Genomic DNA, 23036 nt, shown 5'->3' on the forward strand with positions numbered 1-23036 from the left:
GTAGGAACATGTTGGACTCCTTTGTTATGGTTTGTTTGAAATGTTATTTATTGTATGTTTTTTTAAAATTATTTTTTGATATAGTTGATTAAGAAATGTGTTAATTAAAAAAAAAATGAAAAATTTGCAAAATCACCTTGAGGAGCTGGTGGAGAATGCAGGGGTATTGGGCTCCCCCACCTCCATGGTTGCTGACATGCTCACAGATGTAGGGGACTGGTGGTTAGATCGGCTGAGCCCTGTACCACAGGACTTGCCCTTGAGAAGACTGTTGCTGTAAAGGAGAGGCTAGTCCTCCCTACAATTGTGTCTAAGGGCCTCCTCCTGAATGCCTCTTTGTAGCTCAAATGCGGCCCTCTCTCTTTAGCTAAGCCAACTGGACAGGTGAAATCAATGCCCTCCCACCTACATGGTATCTGACACCCAGGGGATTGAATTTCCCTGGCAATGTGGAATATGACTCTTTGGGAGGAATCTAGACCCAGCATCATGGGATGGAGAATGCCTTCTTGACCATAAGGCAGTTGTGAAAGGAAATGAAATAAGCTTCAAAGGCAGAGAGATTCCAAAAAGTGCTGAGAGGTCACTGTGGTGGGCACTCTTATGCACAATATAGACAACCCTTTTTAGGTTCTAATGAATTGGAATAGCTAGCAGTAAATTCCTGAAACTATCAAACTACAACCCAAAACCCATGAATCTTGAAGACAATTGTATAAAAATGTAGCTTATGAGGTGTGAAAATGTGATTGGGAAAGCCATATGGGCCACACTCTGCTTTGTCTCATTTAAGGATGGATGATAGAAGAATGGGGGAAGAAAAAAAAAAAGAAGAAAATGGCACCCAGTGTTCTTATTTAGTTTAATTGTTCTTTTTCATTTTAATTTTTATTCTTAATATTTTTCTATGTGTGGTAATGAAAATGTCAAAAATTAATTTTGATGATGAATGTACAACTATATAATGGTACTATAAAAGATGGAATGTGTGTTTTGTATGACTGCATGGTATGTGAATATATCTCAATAAATATGAATAATAAAAAAGATGTATGTTATTCCATACTGTCACTTCTACTGTGTCTTTCTGATTCTCCTTCTAACAACAATTATGTGGAAACACCAAGAGATAAAGAAGTGGGCATGTTACCAAATGATTTAACATATAAGAAATTAAAGAAGAATTGTTTTCATTGCTTACATACTAGAAATTGAGAATTATATAAGAAATCGTCCAAGTCAATGGAGCTAAAATATTGGTTTCTTTGGATGCACTTGTCTCCTTTTGGAGAAGAAAATTTCAATTAGAACATAAGTTCTTACTTTGCAAGTTAAACTACATGCAATTATATACAAAGGAATATCCCTATTGGAAATATAAATGTTAGAACTTAAAATATTAGAATATCAGTTTTTGAATGTTTTGATATATTTGAGTGCATTTTATTTTGTTTTAAGGCAAAATAAGTGAATTTTATTTTGTTTTAAGACTTTTTTCCTACAGTTTTGGCTTTTTTCCAGAAAGATTGGTGATTAAGCTGATGAGATTCTTTGGTTACATTTAAGAAAAGCAAGATGATTTTGACTGAGGAAAATACGTGATAGAAGGTGAAAAAATTCACCTTGGTCCAAAAATATATACACTAGTAAGTTGTAGTCATTTTGCTGTTAAGTTATAAATGCATGCTGAGTGAGATCCAGAAAATATGCTCTGATATCAATGATTCTTATGGGTCACACCCTGAACCTCATCAGTACTTGATAATATCCACCATTCTCATATTAGCCATTGCTTTAATTTGCACTTGTCTAACTAGTAATTCAGCGGGACTTCCTTATGTACTTGTTGGTCATCCATCTTGCCCCTTCTGTGAATTGCCTGTAAACATTGCTTACTTTTCTTTTGGGTTTCATGTCCTTTCTGCCCTCCCCTCAGAGTTCTCTGTATATTTAGATATTAATTCCTAGGATTTTTACATTGCCAGCATCTTCTCCTAGTCAGTCATCTGAATTGTAACATTTTCTAAATGAAATCCATGAGTTTATTTTATTTTACTGCAGTCAAACCAATGAATTTTTCATGATATGGTTAGTATTTTTTTTTTCCCTACAAAGACTGTATTTTCCTTCTGTTTGCTCTTTTATCTATGTTTAGTTTATTAGTATCTTTGGGATCCCCTTCTGTGCATGAAGTGAAGATAATGGATCCAGATTATTTTTCTCCCAAGTCTTGAGCCAATTGTCTCAACAATATCTAGTGAACAATCCAATATTCCACCTTGCTTTGTGATTCTGCCTTTATCATACCTGAAGTTATCCATATATTCGTGTTTTTATTCTGAACTTTCTATTCTGTTCCTTTATTGTGAATCTGGCCCAGGAGCAAATAGACTATTTTTATTTAGATGGCTTATAATATGCCATAATATATAGAAGGCAAGTCTTCCTCCAATACTCTGTTTCTTTCAAAATTGACTTAGCTATTTGTGAGCCTTTATTCTTCATGTATGTGCTAAAAGTAGTATGACATTTTCCTTTAAAAAAGATCCCACTAGAGTTTTGTTTGGGATTGCATTGAATTTATAAATTTAGCTTGGGGAGAATTGACATTTTTACTATATGTACATTTTTCAGTATTTCCTATGTCTTTCATTAGATTCATTTGTTGATTTCTACATCTTTAAAAGTTTTTGTGAATGATGCCTTTTTTGTTTTGTTTATTCATCATGTGGGGAACACTACTGGTTTTCATAAGTTGATCTTACATCCAGCATCCTTGCCAAGCTCTCATATTAATTATTGTAGTTTGTTGATTTTATAGGTCTTTTTAATATAAATGATCAGTGTCATCTGTAAGTATTGGCATTTTTATCTTACACCTGTATCTTACACCTGTATCTTCTCTGTAACACATTGGCCATGACTTTTTATCTGACATGTTGGCCCTGCCTCTGGCCTATAAGCAATAACAGTGAAGCTTAGAACTCATCCTATGGGGTTTTACCTGAAATTCCTCCATTAAGTGTGATGTTTTTTGGACATAGATTTTGGGTATGTGTCTTTATCAAATTAAGGCAATATCCTTTTAATGCTTCTTTTTGGAGTCTTTAATCATAAATGTTGAATTGTATCAAGTTCTACTTGGTATCAGTGAGAAAATCCTCTGATTTTCCTATTTTACTCTAATACTACATTGATAGAAATTCTGGTATTAAATCATCTTCAAATTCCTGAGGTAAACTTTCTCAGTCATTGTGTTATTTTAAAATATATTACTGGATTGAGTTAGCAATTTTTTTAGCTTAGGATTTTTCATCTTTATTCTTTGATAAATTGTTTTTCTTATCAGGTCTATATCCGGCTTTATTATCAAGGTTTTATTAGTCTCCTGAGGTGTTAGTCACCTTTCTCTTTTTCTGTTCTCTGCAACAACCTGTATGAAATAGAGATTAGATTATCTAATCCTTAAAAATTTAGTACCAGTCCTGAGTCTCTGGGGGAGGTTGGGGAAACTCTTTGTTTACCATTTCAGTTTCTTTATTGGATGATTCACATGCACTGTAGATTTTCATTCACTGAGTCATTTTTAAATTGGACAATATATTATTTTACTTTCTAGCTAATGGGATATTCATTTATATATATTGTACATTTGTTTGTATCAATATATGTGGTTTTAAATTCATTATTGTGTATATAAATGTCTTTTAGCTGTTTTTTAACAAGTATTTTCAGTTGTATATTTCAATGGAGCCATAGTCCAGGTAATTTCCTGGCAAAGTTCACCAAGTATACTTGTTTTTAAATTTCTTTCCAGTAGGTAAAATAGATGACTGGAGCTCTCTGGAACAGCAGGAAGGTCCTTCAGTACTGGAGAGCCAGGTCCTCCTGGTTTCCTCAAACTTTACATTTGCACCCCAATTTAGCTGCTATCTGGTGAGAAGCTGAATTTTTCATTTAATTAAATGATAAAATAGACTTTGATTTAGAAACATTTGCCTTTGATATAATTCACTGATGTCAGAAATTTAAACTTGTCAGTTTATTTTTAACAATTTTAACTGAACACAGTTATTGATTCTTTTATTAAATTATTTAATTTAATTAAAACTAACTTATTTCTAAATTATAACCTGTGTTTTGATTTTTTGTTGTTATTTTCAAAGTGAATGAGATGGTATAAATTAGGTCATGATTTGATTGCTGTTTTTTTGCCCTTATTACAAAACTACCCATCACTGTTTTCCAAAAAGTACCACAATGCATAGTTTTAAACATTTGGCTAAATCAGCAGTAAAACTAACAATTGAAATTACTCTGAGAGAGCTTCTCTAAGAATATTTCAATAGATTTATGTAAATCAATGTGGGAAGATGTTTAAAGTATTTGTTATATTTCTTTGCTAATTGATTTCTGGTTGTTGCCAATAAATTGCATCTGTTCTTTGACACGTACTTTTAGATGATTAGAAGGTTTTATATTGTCTTTTGATATTTATCATCTGTTAGGGACCAGCACTTATATAACAGTGATCCATTCTGTGTTCCAGAAGACAGAGTTGTTACTGAGACAGGTTATTCAGGAAATGCTATAGTAAGGCCTATTAACATAATTAATAATGAGAAATGAAATTTTCTTTTCTTTAAGAAACATATTTAGGGGTTTTTCACATGCAAAATGGAAACACACCCTTAGGTATGACCCCAAAACAATTCCAGGTGTGCACTAGGATTGGAAGAATCAGGAAACCCAGACTTCAGGTTCTATGGCAGAGCATGACATTTTGACACATTTACATCTTTTCCATCTTAAATAATTTAATACGTGATTTAATTAGATTAGTCCACCACTTTTTAAATATCTGTATTTAAAGTGAGGTTCTCTAGTTTGCTGCTTTGTGTTTTTAATGGGCAGCATATACCCATAAGAGTTAACCTGTGTTCCATATCAGGAAGCCAGATCTAAGAATTCAGATTGTATTCACACAAAATGGAAATGAAAATTACAACATGCAGTGTGGTTACTACTGAAATTTTCAGGTTCTCATATTCTCTGCCATAAAATACTATAAAATAATGACATTCTGAAAAATAGGAAGATCTGTTTGGGTTCTCCATGTGTGGATGGAAATTCTTTAAGTACAGTCTTTTGGACTCCTCTCCAAGATGATATTGAAATGTCTTGCATCTTAGGGAAATCAGGTACCAAGTTTATGTCTTTCATTTTTTATTATCTGACCTTTGGAAGTTGTAACACACCCACATACACAATTCTGAATCTTTCATTAAAATTTCTTAGGCACTACTGTAATGAATATTTTTCTAGATTTAAAGTACATTCATCCTTTTTATTTCATTTCAGGTTACTTTCAGGGGTAATAAAAGCTCTTTATATTTCAATTGGTAGATGGGAAGGTAACTGTGAGAAACATTCTGATAACTCATTTGACACATATAAGTTATTTGTATTTACTATAAAATTGTGAATTTGTAAAATGCTTACAGAATTCTTTAATATTGTTTGTGAAGTTCATATTTTTTATTTGGGTTTTCTGCTTTTATTGTCTTTCTGTATTGGGAAAAGCTCATAAGTTTCATATGCTGAAATCAAAAAGATCTATACTATAACTTTTTTTTGCATATACATTTCCCTTATATGTATTTTTTTATCTTCATTTTATTGAGATATATTCACATACCACGCAGTCATACAAAACAAATCGTACTTTCGATTGTTTACAGTACCATTACATAGTTGTACATTCATCATCTAAATCAATCCCTGACACCTTCATTAGCACACACACAAAAATAACAAGAATAATAATTAGAGTGAAAAAGAGCAATTGAAGTAAAAAAGAACACTGGGTACCTTTGTCTGTTTGTTTCCTTCCCCTATTTTTCTACTCATCCATCCATAAACTAGACAAAGTGGAGTGTGGTCCTTATGGCTTTCCCAATACCATTGTCACCCCTCATAAGCTACATTTTTATTCAACTGTCTTTGAGATTCATGGGTTCTGGGTTGTAGTTTGATAGTTTCAGGTATCCACCACCAGCTACCCCAATTCTTTAGAACCTAAAAAGGGTTGTCTAAAGTGTGCGTAAGAGTGCCCACCAGAGTGAACTCTCGGCTCCTTTTGGAATCTCTCTGCCACTGAAGCTTATTTCATTTCCTTTCACATCCCCCTTTTGGTCAAGAAGATGTTCTCCATCCCATGATGCCAGGTCTACATTCCTCCCCAGGAGTCACCCTTATATGTATTTTTAAAAGTATAAACCTCAGTTTATATTCTGTAGAAATTAAGGATTTATTTGCTTTGAATATAAAACTTAATATTCACCAGACATGAAAAGACAAATATTCTGTGATCTCACTTATATGAAATACCTAGAAGAATACCTAAGAGTTTCTTAGAGACAAATAGTAGATTATGGGCTACCAGGAGCCAGGAGTTGGGGGTGGGAAAAGGGAGATTTTTTTAATGGGTGCAGAGTTGCTGTTTGACTTGATGAAAATGTTGATGTAATGGGTATTGTTGATGGTAACACAATATTATGAAGGTAACTAATACTACTGAATTCACACTTGGAAATTTTGAGTTTTATATATGTTACTACAATGAAAATTATGAAAAGAAAGATATCCCTCCCAGCTAAAGGTTGAGAAATGAGTGCCAGAAATTGATTCTATTACTTGATATTATGTGTAGGAAATAAAGGGGACTTGTTTTTCATTGAATGAACAAAACTTTAATATTCATCATTTTTACATTTTTCTTCTACTAAGCTTACTGTTTAAAAAAGCCACACACACAAAAAATACTTTATTTAAGGGGGGATGAATTTGAATATTTACAGAAGACTGACTTTAAGTCATTGTGGTTTGCTTCCTATAAGAGAATTGTTTATGATCAGTGTTAGGAAAAATAGCAGTGTATGGCCAGGTTGTGTTTCAATTCCAAGAGTTCATGATGAAGTCATGGGTCACAATGCTGAAAGTACATTCACTAGAAGTAGTTGTGTTCCTAAGAAATCTACTGAAGCTCCTTTTAGACCCTACCAGGCATTAGTGCAGGCCCCGTACAAATACTTGCATAGTTTCAGAAAGGAACTTCCGCAAATTGAGAAGTGTATCATCAAGAATGGTATTTAAAATGTTCTTCTCTTTTAATCATAGGATACATAACTTTAATTTCTAAATGCTGTTTAATTTGTTGATTGATAAAAGATTTGAAAATTTTATGGGAAATAAGGAAGGCTCATGAATGCATGTTTTTTACCATTCAGCAATGTTATTTATGCTTACAATAACGTGCTACCATTACCTCTGTCCAGTTACACTTAGTTCTACCTAGTTAAACAATTTGCACACAATAAACCATTGCTTCCCATTTTCAGCCTCATTCTATACCCTGGTAACTTACATTTCATGTCTATGAGTTTACATATTATAATTAGTTCATATCAGTGAGGCCATACAATATTTGTCCTTCTGTGTCTGATCTATTTTACTCAATATAGTACCCTCAAGGTTTCTGCACTAACCCTTTTTTAAGATGGTTTTGTTCAACCACCATACATTACATCCTAAGTAAACAACTGATGGTTGCCTGTATAATCACATAGTTATGCATTCACCACCATCATCCTTTTGTATGAAAGGACATTTCCATTTCTTCCACAAAGAAGGAGGAGAGGAAGGCAGATACAAAATAAAAAGAACAAGAAGGAAAAAATTACAACCAAAAAGCAAAAAAGGAAAGAAAGAATTAAACTAAAGGGGTATGAAAGCCACACATCATCAATGCCAACATTCCTCCCTTATGTTGCCCTCTTATAGGCATTTAAATTGGGTATATTGCCTTTGTTAAATAAAAGGAAGCGTAATATATTGTTTCTGTTAGCAATAGTCTCTAGTTTGCATTGAAAGTATTTTTCCTTATTACTACCCCATTTTTAACACCTTGCAAGTTTGACATACATTTATTCTCCCTCATGTAAAAACATATTCGTACATTTTATCACAATTGTTGAGCACTCTAGGATTCACTGAGTTATACAGTCCCAGACTTTATCTTTCCTCTTTCCTTCTGGTGTCCCGCATGCTCCTAACCTTCCCCTTTCAACCATATTCACAGCCATCTTTGTTCAGTGTACTTCCATTTTTGTGCTACCATCACCCAAAATTGTGTTTCAAACCTCTTTCCTTTCTTCTCCTGTCTTTATTGCTCCCTTTAGTATTTCCTATTGAGCAAGTATCTTGTTCACAAACTCTCTCATTGTCTATCGGAGAATATTTTAAACTCTCCCTCATATTTGAAGGACAATATTGCTGGATATAGAATTTTTATTGGTGGTTTTTCCCTTTCAGTATCTTAAATATATCACACCACTGCCTTCTTGCCTCTATGGTTTCTACTGAGAAATCCACACATAATCACATCAAGCTTCCCTTGTATGTCATGGATCATTTTCTCTTGCTGCTTTCAGTATTTTCTGTCTTTGATGTTTGATAATCTGGTTATTAAGTGTCTTGGCATAGGTCTATTCATATCTATTCTGTTTGGGGTATGCTGCACTTCTTGGATCTTTTATTTTTTGTCTTTCATAAGAGATGGGAAATATTCATTGATTATATCCTCTGTTATTGATACTTCCCTTTTTCCCTTTTATCCTTCTGGGAAACCCATGACACATACATTAATATGCTTCATGTTGTCATTCAATTCCCTGAGACATTGCTCAGATTTTTCCATTCTTTTCCCTATCTGTTCTTTTGTGTGTAGGATTTCAGGTGTCTTGTTTTCCAGTTCCAGATTGTTTTCTTCTGCCTCTTGAGATCTGCTGTTGTATGCCTTCATTGTATTTTTCATCTCTTTTGTTGTGCCTTTCATTTCCTTAGATTCTGCCAGTTGTTTCTTCAAACTTTCAATTTCTACCTTTTCACCTGGTGTTTTCTTTATATCCTTCTGCTCTTTTGCAATATTGAACATATTCATTTGATTTGATTTTATATATTTCTTTGAAGCTCTTTAATTGCTTGTTTCATTAAAGTGAAAAAAATATCTCAACTGCATCTTCATTGAGGTGTAATTTTATTCCTTTGACTGGGCCATATCCTTGCTTTTCCTTGTATAGATGTAGTTTTCTGTTGTCTAGCCATCTGGTTTCCTTGGTTACCCCAATCAGATTTTCCAAGAACAGATTGGGTTCAGATTTCAGAATGGGGTTATACTGTTTCAATTCTTCCTTAGGGTGTGCTTAGAGGCTGACAGACTTTCCTGTGAGGTCTCTAGCCACTGGACTTTCCCTAATCCACCAGCTGGTGGCAAATCTCAGCCTGTCACTCCCAACTGGTGTAAGGAGGCATGGCCCCTTTACTTTCTGTTTTGGCTCTTTCCCCCAAGGCTCTGGGGTCTGAGTTCTGAAGGGAAGGCTGGCACTAGATCTGGGCTCCACCACCTTCCACTTAGGGAAGATTCAGCCCCTAGGGAGTTGTCTTCTGCATTTGAATTTTTTCCATTTTATCTCTGACTCTGTTATCTCCACCCCTGTCTGGGTCAGAGTTCTGTGAACTAAAAATGGCTTATGCTCTCTCCACAGAGCCACATACATTGAGAGCGAGAAAAGGGAAAGAAAGCCCCCTCTCAGAGCCAGCACACAAACCTCCAGTTTTTCCTATCAACCAGAGATAGCACCTGGTCTTCTGGGCTCCCTTTCCCAGGACACAGGATTTTTCTGGCTCTTTAAGATCAGGGTCACTAAATGCTTCTGTCTGCTTGTTAGGGATTTGTCTAAGTCTGTAGCTTGTATTCAACAGTCCAAATTTTTTAATTAAAATCCCATTTAGAGCTGGGCTGAGCTATATTCCTTTGCTCCATGACTGCTCATTTCTTCCACATCAAGGTTTTGCAGATCAGCCTGCTGTGGGGGGAGTGGGCTCCTGGCATGTTTCAACAGTTTTTACTTATAAATTTTATGCTGCCATCTCAGCTATTCCACCTAATCCAAGCTGGTATATAATGTGTGGGCAGCCATAGTTGTCCTGCAGCAGTTATTCCACAGTATTTACTAATTGTTCCTCTTTGTTTATTAGTTGCTCCAGGGGAGTAACTAAATTCCACTCCCCCCTATGCTGCCATCTCCCCACTTTAACTTTTAATTTCAAAATTTACAAAATTAATACAATGAAGTCCTGTATTCCCATCACTCACCTCCCCCTAACAATGACATTTTACCTAACTGTAAGGGAAGTGACATTGACTCAACTCAAGAAACTAACTAGTTTGTAGACTTACCTTGGATTTCACCAGTTTTTGCAAGCACTTGTTTGTGTGTTTTGTTTTGTTTTGGGTGGTATGAGGAAGGATATGTCTTTGTGTATCATTCTATGATATTTCATCACACATGTTCACATAACTATGGGCACATTTTTAAGATTTATTCTCACACCAATCATCCAAAGTATACAATGAGTTGATCACAATACCATCATATAGTTGTTCATCCATGACCCATTGTAATTTGTAACATTTTCCTTATAACAGAAAAAGTGAAAATAAGAATAAAAAATGAGTTAAAAAAACCCAAATCATCTCTCTGCCAATCTATTTTTCTTTTAGTTTTTTTTGCCCCCATTTTTCTACTCATCCATCCATATATTGAACAAAGCAATGTGATCCACAAGGCTTTCACAATCACATTTTCACCCCTTGCAAGCTACAGTGTTATAAAATCATCTTCAAGTTTCAAGGTGACTGTGATGTAGTTTGTTAGTTTCAGATGTTACTACTAGCTATTCCAATTCATTAAAACCTAAAGAGTTAATCTATATATGTGCATAACAGCACCCACCAGACTGACCTATTGACTCCATTTGGAATGTCTCAGCCACTGAAACTTTATTTCATTTCATTTCACACCCCCTGTTTGGTTAAGATGTTCTCCATCCCATGATGCCAGTCCAGATTCCTCCCTGGGATTCATATTCCTTGTTGCCAGGGAGGTATACACTCCTGGGTGTCAGATCTCATGTATGAGGGAAGGCAGTGATTTCACCCACCAAATTGGCTTAGCTAGAGAGAGAGGACCACAGATGAGCAACAAAGAGGGATTCAAGGGGAGACATTTAAGCATAATTATAAGCAGGCCTAGCCTATCCTTTGCAGCAACAGGATTCTTAAGGGCAAGTCCTGTGATAGAGGGTTTGACACATCAACCAGCCAGTCTTCAATGTTTGTGAGAACATCAGCAACCACCCAAGTGAGGAAGCCCAACAGTTCTGCATTTTCCCCCAGCTTCTCAGGAGGTCTCTACATAATTTTTCATGTTTTTAAATTAACATTATCAAAAAGTTTAGAAAACAGACAATATAAAACATTTCAAACAAAACCAAACAAAGGAATAAGAAAAAACAACCTAAAATAACTGCATTATTTCCAAAATGTCCCTACACTACCCCAAGAAAATGTACAGAAGACATTTTCTAACCCAGGAAAAGAGTAAGAAAAACAGATAACCTAAGATAATTACATTTCTGTGAACTTGTTCCTACCATACTCTCCAGAAATTAACAAACCATAGTCATTCCTGAGCATTCCCTTAATGTTAAATTTACCCATGTTAAGTTATCTGTACTTATTAGATTTCTGTTCTCCCTGCAATAGTTGCTATCTATTGCTAGGTCCTCTTCATTGTACAGTTTAAACCATTTATTTTACATTTTTCAGTGTTCTTATTGGTAGTAACATATAATATTTGTTTTTTTGTGCCTGGCTTATTTTGCTCAGCATTATGTCTTCAAGGTTCATCCATGTTGCCACATGTTTCACAACATGGTTTCTTCTTACCGTCATTCAGTATTCCATCATGTATAAAAAACACATTTTATTTATTCACTCAAATGTTGAAAGACATTTGAGTTGTTTCCATCTCTTGGCAATTGTGACTATTGCTGCTATGAACATTGCTGTGCAGATATCTGTTCATGTCACTGCTTTCAGATCTTCCAGGTATATACCAAGAAGTGCAATTGCTGGATTGAAGGGGAATTCTATATAAAGCTTTCTAAGGAACTGCCAGGCTGCATTCCAGAGTGGCTGTACCATTATACAGTCCACCAACAATGAATATGAGTTCCAGATTCTCCACATCCTCTCCAACATTTTTAGTTACCTATTGTTTACTGGCAGCCATTCTAATTGGTGTGACATGGTATCTAATTGTGGTCTTAATTTGCATTTCACTGATAGCTAGTGAAGATGAGCAATTTTTCATGTGTTTCTTGGCCATTCTTATTTCCTCATCAGAGAACTGTCTTTTCGTATCTTTTTCCCATTTTATAATTGGTCTGTCTGTACTATTGTCATTGAGTTGTAGGATTTCTTTATATATGCAAGTATCAGTCTTTTGTCAGATACATGGTTTCCAAATACTTTTTCCCATTGAGTAGGCTGACTCCAACTTTTTGACAAATTCTTTTGAGGTACAGAAACATCTAAGTTTGAGGAATTGCCATTTATTTTTTCTTTTGTGGCTTGTTCTTTGGGTGTAAGTTCTAGGAATTGGTCACCTAATACAAGGTTTTGAAGATGTTTCCCTACATTATCATCTAGGAGTTTTATGGTAATGTCTCTTATGTTGAGGTCTTTGACCTGTTTTGAGTTAATTTTTGCATAGGATGTGAGTTAGGGATCCTCTTTCCTTCTTTTTGGTATGAATATCCAACTCTCCCTGCCCCATTTTTTGAAAAGATTGTAATGTCCCAGTTTGGTGGCTTTGGGGGTCTTATCAAGGATCACTCTACCATAGATCTGGGGGTCTGTCTCCAGATTCATAGTTTGATTCCATTGATTGATATGTCTATCTTTTTGCCAGTATCATGCTGTTTCAAAAACTGTGGCCTCTGTTTTTCTTTTTTAGAGTGTTTTAACAACTTGAGGCATCTTCCTTTTCCAAATGAACTTGATAACTAGCTTTTCCAAGTCTGCAAATTAGGTTGTTGGAATTTTGATAGTGATTGCATTGAATCTGTGGATGAGTTTGGGTAGAATTGACATCTTAAGGCCATTTGCTCTTTCTATCGAAGAACATGGAATATTTTTCCATTTTTTAGGTTCCTTTCTCTTTCTTTTACTGGAGATATGTAGTTTTCTTTGTATAGGTCTTTTACATCTTTGGTTAAGTTTATTCCTAGGTACTTGATTTTTTTAGTTACTATTGAAAATGATATCTTTTTTTATTGACTGTCTCTTCAGTTCAGTAACTTGTAATGTATAGGAACATTATTGACTGATGTGCATTAATATTGTATACTGCTATTTTGCTAAATTTGTTTTTTAGCTCTAGAAGCTGTCATTATCAGAATTTTCTAGATATAAGATCATGTCATCTGCAAATAATGACAGTTTTACTTTTACTTCTTCCTTTCCAATTTGGATGAGTTCTACTTTTTGTCTTGTTATATTGCCTTGGCTAGTACATCTAGCACAATGTTGAATAACAGTGGTGACAGCAGGCATCCTTGTCTCATTCCTGATCTTAGAGGGAAGGCTTTCAGTCTCTCACCATTGAGTACTATGCTGGCTGTGGGTTTTCATATATGCTCTTTATCATATTTAGGAAGTTTCCTTCAATGCTTAAATTTTGAAGTGTTTTTATTCAAGAAGAGATGTTGCATTTTTTTCAATGCATTTTCAGCAACTATTGAGATGATCACTTGATTTTTTTCATTTGATTTGTTAATGTGCTATAATACATTGATTTTCTTAGGTTGAAAAATCATTGCATGATTGGCATGAGCCCCACTTGGTCATGGGTATGATTTTGTAAATGTGTCTTTGGATTCGATTTGCAAGTATTCTGTTGAGAATTTTTGCACTTATATTCACTAGAGAGATTGGCATGCAGTTTTCCTTTCTTGTAGCATCTTTGGTTTTGGTATTAGAGTGTTGTGAACTTCATGAAATGTATTAGTAGAGTTCCATTTTCCTCCATGTTTTGATAGAGTTTAAGATTCATATCAGTTTTTTATAAAGTTTGGTAGAATTCTCCTTTGAAGCCTATTGGCCATGGGACTTTATTTATGGGAAGCTTTTTGATGACTACTTGGATAACTTTGCTGCTGACTGGTTGGTTGGTGTCTTCTATTTCTTCTCTGGTCAGTGTGGGTTGTTCATGTCTTTCCAGGAAATTGTCCATTTCCTCTGTATTATCCAGTTTGTTGGCATAGGGTTGTTCATAGTATCCTCTTTTAATTTTTTTTACATTTCTTCAGGATCCACAGTAATATACCCTCTCTCATTCATTTTTTTTTTATTTGGGTCTTCTCTCTTTTTTATTTTGTCAGTCTAGCTAGGGGCTTGTCAATCTTGTTGATCTTCTCAAAGACCCAACTTTTGGTGTTATTCATTGTCTCTATTGTTTTTTCTTTTTGTTTTGTTCTCTACATCATTTATTTTTGCATTAATCCTGTTGTTTCTTTTCTTCTGCTAAGTTTAGGGTTAGTTTGCAGTTGATTTTCTGTTTTCTTCATTTTCCATTAGTTTTTCAATTTTTTGCATTTTGTTCTTTTTAATGTATGCATTTAGAGATATAAATTCCCCCCTCAGTATCACTTTTGCTGCATCCCATAGGTTTTGATATGTTGTGCTTCAAGTTTCATTTTTCTCTATATATTTAGCAATTTCTCTTGCTATTTCTTCTTTAACCCACTGATTGTTTAGGAATGTGTTGTTTAACGTTCAGATATTTTTGAATTTTCTGGGTCTCTGATGGTTGTTCGCATCTAATTGCATTCCATTGTGGTCAGAGAATGTGCTTTCATTAATTTCAATTTTTTTTAAATTTAGTGAGGTATGTTTTGTGGCCTGTATAAGATCTATTCTGGAGAAAGTTCCATGAACACTAGAGAAGAATATATATCCGGATGGTTTGGAATGTGATGTTCTATATATGTCTGTCAATTCAAATTCATTTACCAGATTTGTTTAGGTTTTCAATTTCCAGTCTTCTGTCTGGTTGATCTATCTATAGGAGAGAGAGATGCATTGATGTTTCTCACAATTATGGTGAAAACATCTATTGCTTCCTTTAGTTTTGCCAATGTTTGTCTCATGTACTTTGGTGCACCTTGATTGCGTGCATAAACATTTATGATTATTTCTTCTTGTTGAATTGTCCCTTTTATTAGAATGTAGTGGCCTTCTTTGTCTCTCACAACATCCTTGCATTTAAAGCCTTTTTATCTGAGGTTATTATTCCTACTACTCCTTTTGGCTGGAGCTTGCATGAAATAGTTCTGTCCATCCTTTAATTTTCAATTTCTTTGTGTCCCTGTGTCTAAGATGAGGCTCTTGTACAAAATATACTGATGGTTGGCAAATTCTCAAAGCATTTGTTTGTCTGTGAAAAATTTAAGCTCTCCCTCAAATTTGAAGGAGAGCTTCACTGGATAAAGAATTTTTGGTTGGCAACTTTTCTCTCTCAGTATTTTAAATATGTCATGCCAGTCTTCTCACTTCCATGGTGGCTGCTGAGTAGTCACTACTTAGTTTTATGCTGTTTCCTTTGTATGTGCTGAATTGCTTTTCTCTTGCTGCTTTCAGAATCTGCTCCTTCTCTTCTGTATTTGACAGTGTGATCAGAATATGCCTTGGAGTGGGTTTATTTGGATTTAATCAATTTTGAGTTCACTAGGCATTTATGATTTGTGTATTTATGGTGTTTAGAAGATTTGGGAAGTTTTCCACACAATTTATTTTAATACTCTTTCTAGACCTTTACCCTTCTCTTCCCCTTCTGGAACACCAATGAGTCTTATATTTTGGCTTTTATATTATCTATCATATCCCTGAGGTCTGTTTCATTTTTTTTTTTTTAATTTTTCCCCATTCTTTGTTTTGGTCTTCCATTTTCCATTCTGTTGTCCTCCAGGTCACTGATTCACTTGTTCAGCTTCCTCTAGTCTTGTACTACGAGTATCCAGAATCTTTTCGGTTTGGCCAACAGTTTCTTTTATTCCCACAATGTTGTCTATTTTTTTTATTCTTGTCATTTCTTCTTTATGCTCTTCTAGGGTCTTCTTTATGCCTCTGCTTTTATTTTTGGGTTTTTCTTGCTGTTTTTGCTATCCCAATCTCCTCTCCACTGGGCTGGCTGCTCCCAGATTCTCTTTTGTCTGGTCTCAGTCTATCTATGTTTGGACTTTTGATAGGTAGAATGAGTTTCTGATAAGAGCCACAACTGCAGTTCTCCCTCCTCATTCCAGCACTGATGGTCCTTCCTCCCATGGGACTGAACATGGCAGGGAGGTACACAGGACTCCTGGCCACAAAAACTTAAATATTTTGTGGATCTCAGCTTTTCCATCTGTTCATGAGTGTTGTATGAAGTATGCTTAAAGTCAAATTGCTCTCTGGTGTCCAGTCCATGCAGTTCCTGGCTTTCTACCTACTGCTCTGAAGGAGTAACTAAAATGCACATCTCACCACTCTGCCATCTTGCTCCAACTCCTCCCTCTCTCTCTTAATGTCCTTTAATGTACCCATACTGAATCTCTTAGTTCTGGAACTTTCTCCAAACCTCTCTCTCCTTTCTTTGTTTCTCTGTCAATAGGGGTCCCTTTAATATTTCAATTAGAGCAGGTATCTGGTTATCAAATTCTCTCAGCATTTGTTTGTCAGTGAAAAATTTAAGCTCTCCCTCAAATTTGAAGGAGAGCTTTGCTGGATAAAATATTCTTCCATTTTTTTAATTGATTCTTATTGTGATGTATTCCCATAACATGCAGTCATACAAAGCATACATTTAATTATTCACAGTACCATTTTATACTTGTGCATTCATCACCAAAATTAATTTTTGAACATTTTCATTACCACACACACAAAGAAAATAAGAATAAAAATTAAAGTAAAACAGAACACGGGGTTTCTTTTTTTGCCCCCATTTTTCTACTCATGCATCCACACACTTGACAGATGGGAGTGTGGTCCATATGGCTCACCCAATCACATTGTCACCCCTCATAAGCTAAATTTTTATACAATCTTCTTCAAGATTAATGGGTTCTGGGTTGTAGTTTGATAGTTTCAGGTATTTACTTCTAGCTATTCCAATTCATTAGAACCTAAAAAGGGTTGTCTATATTGTGCATAAAAGTGCCCACCACAGTGACATATCAGCTCCTTTTGGAATCTCTGTGACACTGAAGCTTATTTCATGTCCTTTCACACCCCTCTTTTAGTCAAGAAGATGTTCTCCATCCCATGATGCCAGGTCTAGATTCCTCCCCAGCAGTCATATTCCACACTGCCAGGGAGATTTAATCCCCTGGATGTCAGCTCTCATGTAGGAGAGAGGACAGTGATTTCACCCACCAAGATGAGTTAGCTAGAGAGAGAGGGCGACATCTCAGCAACAAAGAGGGATTCACAGGGAGATATTTAGGCATAATTATAAGCAGGCCTAGCCTCTCCTTTGCAGTAACAGACTTTTTAAGGGCAAGTCCTGTGATAGAGTGTTTGGCACATCAATCAGCCAGTCCTCAATGTTGGTGAGAACACCAGTAACCACCCAGGTGAGGAAGCCCAACACCTCTGTAATTTTTCCCAACTTCTCATAGGGTCTCTACATATTTCTCCATTGTTTTTTTTTTTTTTAAATTAACATTATCAAAAAATTAAAAAAAAACAAAATAGAAAACTTTTCATACAAAATTTAAACTTTCTCTCAAATTTAAAGAAGAGTTGTGCTGGATAAAATATTCTTGGTTGGCAATTTTCTCTTTCAGAATTTTAAGTATGTCATGCAACTGCCTTTTAACCTACATGGTGGCCACTGAGTAGTCATAGCTTAGTCTTATGCTGTTTCCCTTTTAAGTGGTGAATTGCTTCTGTCTTCCTGCTTTCAGGACTTGGTCCTTCTCTTCCCCATTTGAAAATCTCATCAGAATATGTCTCAGAGTGGGTTTATTTGGATTTTATTCTGTTGGGTGTTCATTGCACATCTATGATTTTTTTTATTTATGTTGTTTAGAAGGTTTCGGAAGTTTACCCCAACAATTTCTTTGAATACTCTTCCTAAACTGTTATCCTTCACTTTCCCTTCTGGAACACCAATCATTCGTATATTTGTGCACTGTATGTTGTCCATCATATCCCTGAGATCCATTTTTATTTTTTTAATTTTTCCTGATTCTTTCTTTTGCTCTTTCACTTTCTCTTCTGTCCTCTTTGAGCTTGCTTATTCACTGCTCAGCTTTATCTAATGTAGTACTGTGAGTATCTAGAATCTTTTTAATTTCATTGACAGTTTCTTTTATTTCCATAAGATCATCTATATTTTTATTTACTCTTGCAAATTATTCTTTCTGCTTTTCTAGGGTCTTCTTCATGTCCCTTATATTCAGTGCCAAGATCTCATTGTTTGTAATTAGTTCTTTGATAAATTGCTCCAAGTATTGTGTCTCCTCTGATCTTTCTTATTTATTGAGGTTGTTCAAATATCATACAACTATCCAAAGATCCAAAGTGTACAGTTATTTGCCTGTGGTACCATCATACAGCTGTGCATCCATCACCACAATTATTTTTTTTCAATTTTTAGAACATTTTCATTATTTCAGAAAGAAAATAAAGACAAAAAGGAAACTCAAATCTTACCATACCCCAAACCTCCCCCCTACATTATTGATTCATTGTTTTGGAATAGTACATTTGTTGATGAAAGAATGTTAAAATACTACTAACTGTAGTATATAGTTGCAGTCGGTATATGTTTTCTTCCCACATGCCTCTCTCTTATTAACTTCTAGTTATAGTGTCATACATTTATTCTAGTTCCTGAGAGAGATTTCTAATATTTTTACAGGTAATCGTGGACATTGTCCACCACAAGATTCACTGTTTTATACATTCTCATCTTTTAACCTCCAACTTTCCTTCTGGTGACATATGTGACTCTGACCTTACCCTTTCTGTTACTTTCACACAACTTTCAGCATTGTTAGTTATTCTCACAACATGGTAACCTCACTTCTGTCCATTTCCAATCATTTGAGTTCACCCTAGTTGAACATTCTGCTCATAATAACAACTGTCCCCCATTCTTTAGCCTCATTCTATATCCTGGTAAAATATTTAATATCTATGAGTTTACATATCATAATTAGTTCATATCATTGAAACCTTGCAATATTTGTCTTTATGTGTCTGAATTATTTCACTCAATATAATGCCCTCAAGTTTTCTTCTTCAACCCATTGGTTAAAACACTTTTGTTCACATACTATACATTCCATCCTAAGTAAACAATCATTGGTTCCCTGTATAGTTCTGTATTTATGCATTCAGCACCATCACCACTATCTATATAAGGAATTCTCCATTTCTTCCACAAGAAGGAGGAAGAGGCAAAGAAGGAAGAAAGACAAAAGGAAAAAGAAAGAGAGAAAAAAATATGACACCTGGAAAGCAACAAAAGGTAAGATAGCATTAACTGAAAGTATAATAGAGGCAGACAACATCATCAATACCAGGAGGCCCATACCCTTCTTCCTCTCCCCCCATATGCATTTAGGTTCAGTATATTGTCTTCATTACATTCAAGGAAGCATAATACAATGCTTCTATTAATTATATTCTCTAGTTTGCATTGATTTTATTATCTCCAATCCCACCCTATTTTTAACACCTTGCAATGCTGACATTCATTTGCTCTACCTCATGTAAAAAGGTATTTGTACCTTTTATTGCAATCATGGAGCACTTTAGGTTTCCCTGAGTTATAAAGTCCTGGCTTTGGTCTTTTGTCTTTTGTTCTGGTACCCCACATGTTCCTAACCTTCCACTTTCAACCATATTCACAGTCATCTTTTTTCAGAGTGCTTATCTCCCAAAACTGTTTTCCAAACTTTCCACTCCTGTCTTTTCCTTTCTGTCTACAGTGCTTCCTTTAGTGTTTCATGTAGAGCAGGTATCGTTTTCACAAACTCTGTCATTGTCTGTTACAGAATATTTTAAGCTCCCCCTCATATTTGAAGGACACTTTTGCTGGACATAGGATTCTTGGTTTATGATTTTTCTCCTTCAGTATTTTAAATATATCACCCCATTTCCTTCTTGCCTCCATGGTTTCTATTGAGAAATCCACATTTAGCCTTATCACACTTCCTTTGTAAGTGATAGATCACTTTTCTCTTGCTAATTTCGGGATTCTCTCTTTATCTATGACATTTGATAATCTGATTATTAAGTGTCTTTCAATAGTCCTATTCAAATCTATTCTGTTTGGGGTATGTGTGCTTCTTGGTTCCTTAATTTTATGTCTTTCAAAAGAGATGGGAAATTTTCATTGATTTTTTTCCTCCATTATGCTTCTGCCCCTTTTCCATTCTCTTCTCCTTCTGAGACACCAATGACACAAAGATTCCTGCTTTTTGTTTGGTCCTTAATTTCTCAGAGATGGTGCTTGCATTTTTCCATTCTTTTGTCTATCTGTACTTTTGTATGTAGGCTTTCAGTTGCCATGATCTCCAGTTTCTGAGTGTTTTCTTCAGCCTCTTGACATCTGCTATTTTATGTTTCCATTGTGTCTTTCATCTCTTGTGATGTGCCTTTCATTTCCATAGATTCTGCCAGTTGGGTTTTCAAACTTTTGATTTCTACCTAATGTATGCACAGTGTTTTCATTATAAGGTTCATCTCTTTTGCCTTATCTTCCCTAAATTTTTTAATTGATTTAGTATTAATTGTTTAAATTCCTGTATCTCAGATAAAGTGTAAGGTTTTTTTTTTTCCTTTGACTGGGCCATAACTTATTTTTCGTAGTGTAGCTTGTAGTTTTCTTTTGTCTAGGTATGGTTTCCTTGGTTACCCCAATCAAGTTTTCCAGACAAAAATGTGCACAGGTCCCAGAATCAAGAAATATTCAATATCCAGTTTCCCTTAGGTTGTGTCTTAGAAAATTGGTTCACCTTGTGTAGCCTCAAGTCACTTTGCTTTAATGCCCAGTGGGTCATGACTGTCAGCCTGTAACTCCAGACTTCTGTAAGGAGGTGTGGCCTGTGGCTCTTTTCTCCCAGGCTCTGGGGTCTGGTTCTTAATGGAAGGTGGAGTGTGGAGCTGGGCCCCAACTCTTTCCTCTTAAGGAAGATATACACTCTAGGGAGAGGGCATTAGAATTTGAATGGTCCCTCTCTGTTTTTGCTATCTCTACCCTTGTCTAGGTCAGAGCACTGGGAACTGAAAATGGCTGAGGCTTTCTCCAATGAGCCAAAACAGGGACAGAGAGCCCCCTTCAGGGCCAGTACACAGCCACTCTCTGGCTCTCCAAGGTCTGTCATCACCCAAAGCCTCTGTCTGCATGTTGGGGATTCATAGCTTGTATCAAGAAATCCATGTTTCTTAATTCAAACCCCAGTTGGAGCTCAGCTGGGCTGTATCCACTTGCTCAGAGAGTGCTGCTCTCAAGGACCATGAGGCTTTACAGCTCAGGCCATGGTGGGAGGGGGCTTCCAGCTTGGATCAACAGTTTTTACTTACAGATATTATGCTGTGATCTTGGGCATTTCTCCCAGTTTAGGCTGGTATATGATGAGTGGATTGTCCTGTTTGTCACCCTGCAGTTATTCTGGATTTACTAGTTGTTTCTGTTTATTAGTTGTTCCAGGGAGACTAACTAGCTTCCACTCCTCTCTATGCTGCTTAAAGACTCTCCTCCTCTGATCTTTTGATTTGGGTGTTTGTGTTTTCCATATCTTCTGATTTCTTCATATCCTTTAAAATTTTCTGTTGTTTTGGTCCTCTTGGCATTTGCTTATCTTGATAGTGTTCTTTTAGGATCTGTAGACTTATTTGAACAATTATCTCTAGTTTGTCAGAGCTACAGCTTGGTGGAGTACACTTTCTCTGACTAACAAGCAGGTGGCATCTGTGAGCCACCTATTTCCCTCATGCCAGTTCTCCCCAACATTGTCTTTGTGGTGAGTGGGTGTCTGAATCTTGTGGGGGTCCAATTTGTTCACCAAATTTCTGTGTGTAGTTGGTGCTGCCAGCCCTGAATGTGGTGGCTCTGTCTGAGAGGTTAGGAAGGGAGGGAATCTTTAATAATCAAATCTCCCAGGTGTTCCTAGAGACATAAAGCTGTTGCAGGAGTCCAAACCTTGCTCAGTCTCACTACAGTTTGTCACTGCCATGGAACCACAAGTCCCTGATATTGGTGTCTGGTCTCTGCAACTTCTGTGATGGTCCTTCTTCCAAGATGTGCCTCCTAGGGCCTCTGTTGATGGAAAACTCTGGTACTTCATAGATCAGCACAGTCCTCAAGGAAAGCTCTGAAACACAGGGCCATGTAGAGGCGTTCCCAGCCCACTGAGAAGATGGCTGTAAGGGGTGTGGTAATTTCCCCTTTTCATGGACCTCCACCTTCCTAGCTCTGGGACAATTAGCTGCAGGTGTGTAAAAGGCTATCATCCACTCCAGATACTGAGGTGTGTGTATGGGTTTTGAGAAGAACTTCCTGCCATGCTAGACTGCATCACTCTTGCTGCCAGATCCACAGCTGCTTTTGGGTTTTTAAGCTAATCTGTCTCCAAATGGCAACCCCTGGTTTCTCATGACTGTGGCATGGCTGGTGGTTCTCCAGCAGGCTCACTCATGTATTTCAGAATGCAGAGTCCCAATTTCATCAAGTGCCTATTCCCTGTGGATTTAGCAGAACTTGTACAGTGAGTGCATCTCTAGAACTGGTGTTCTGGAGCACTATCTCTCTTTTATCTAGTATTTTTCATGGAGAATTTTTGCCCTATCTCTCCTAATCCACCATTTTCCAAATCCACCCTACCTACACATTTGAGATCCAGAATAGCCTTCAACACAGAGGCACTTGCTTGCACTGGCCCTTCATACTCGCAGCCTCCCTCCTTCCCTCTAAAATTCTAAACCAACATTGTTATTTTTTTTACTCAGGATGGTGTTAATATGCATTCTTTTATTATAGCTGAGGTTGAAGGTTTTTTTTTTTTTTTGCATATGG

The 23036-nt window shown here is 36.0% G+C and overlaps 1 pseudogene; it reads left to right on the plus strand.

The window, feature by feature from the left end:
- LOC119511352 overlaps window positions 1-23036 on the plus strand; it is a 172992-nt pseudogene that overhangs the window by 144468 nt on the left and 5488 nt on the right.

This window comes from Choloepus didactylus, chromosome 16 (assembly GCF_015220235.1).
Source record: "Choloepus didactylus isolate mChoDid1 chromosome 16, mChoDid1.pri, whole genome shotgun sequence".
Classification (NCBI taxonomy): Eukaryota; Metazoa; Chordata; class Mammalia; order Pilosa; family Megalonychidae; genus Choloepus; species Choloepus didactylus.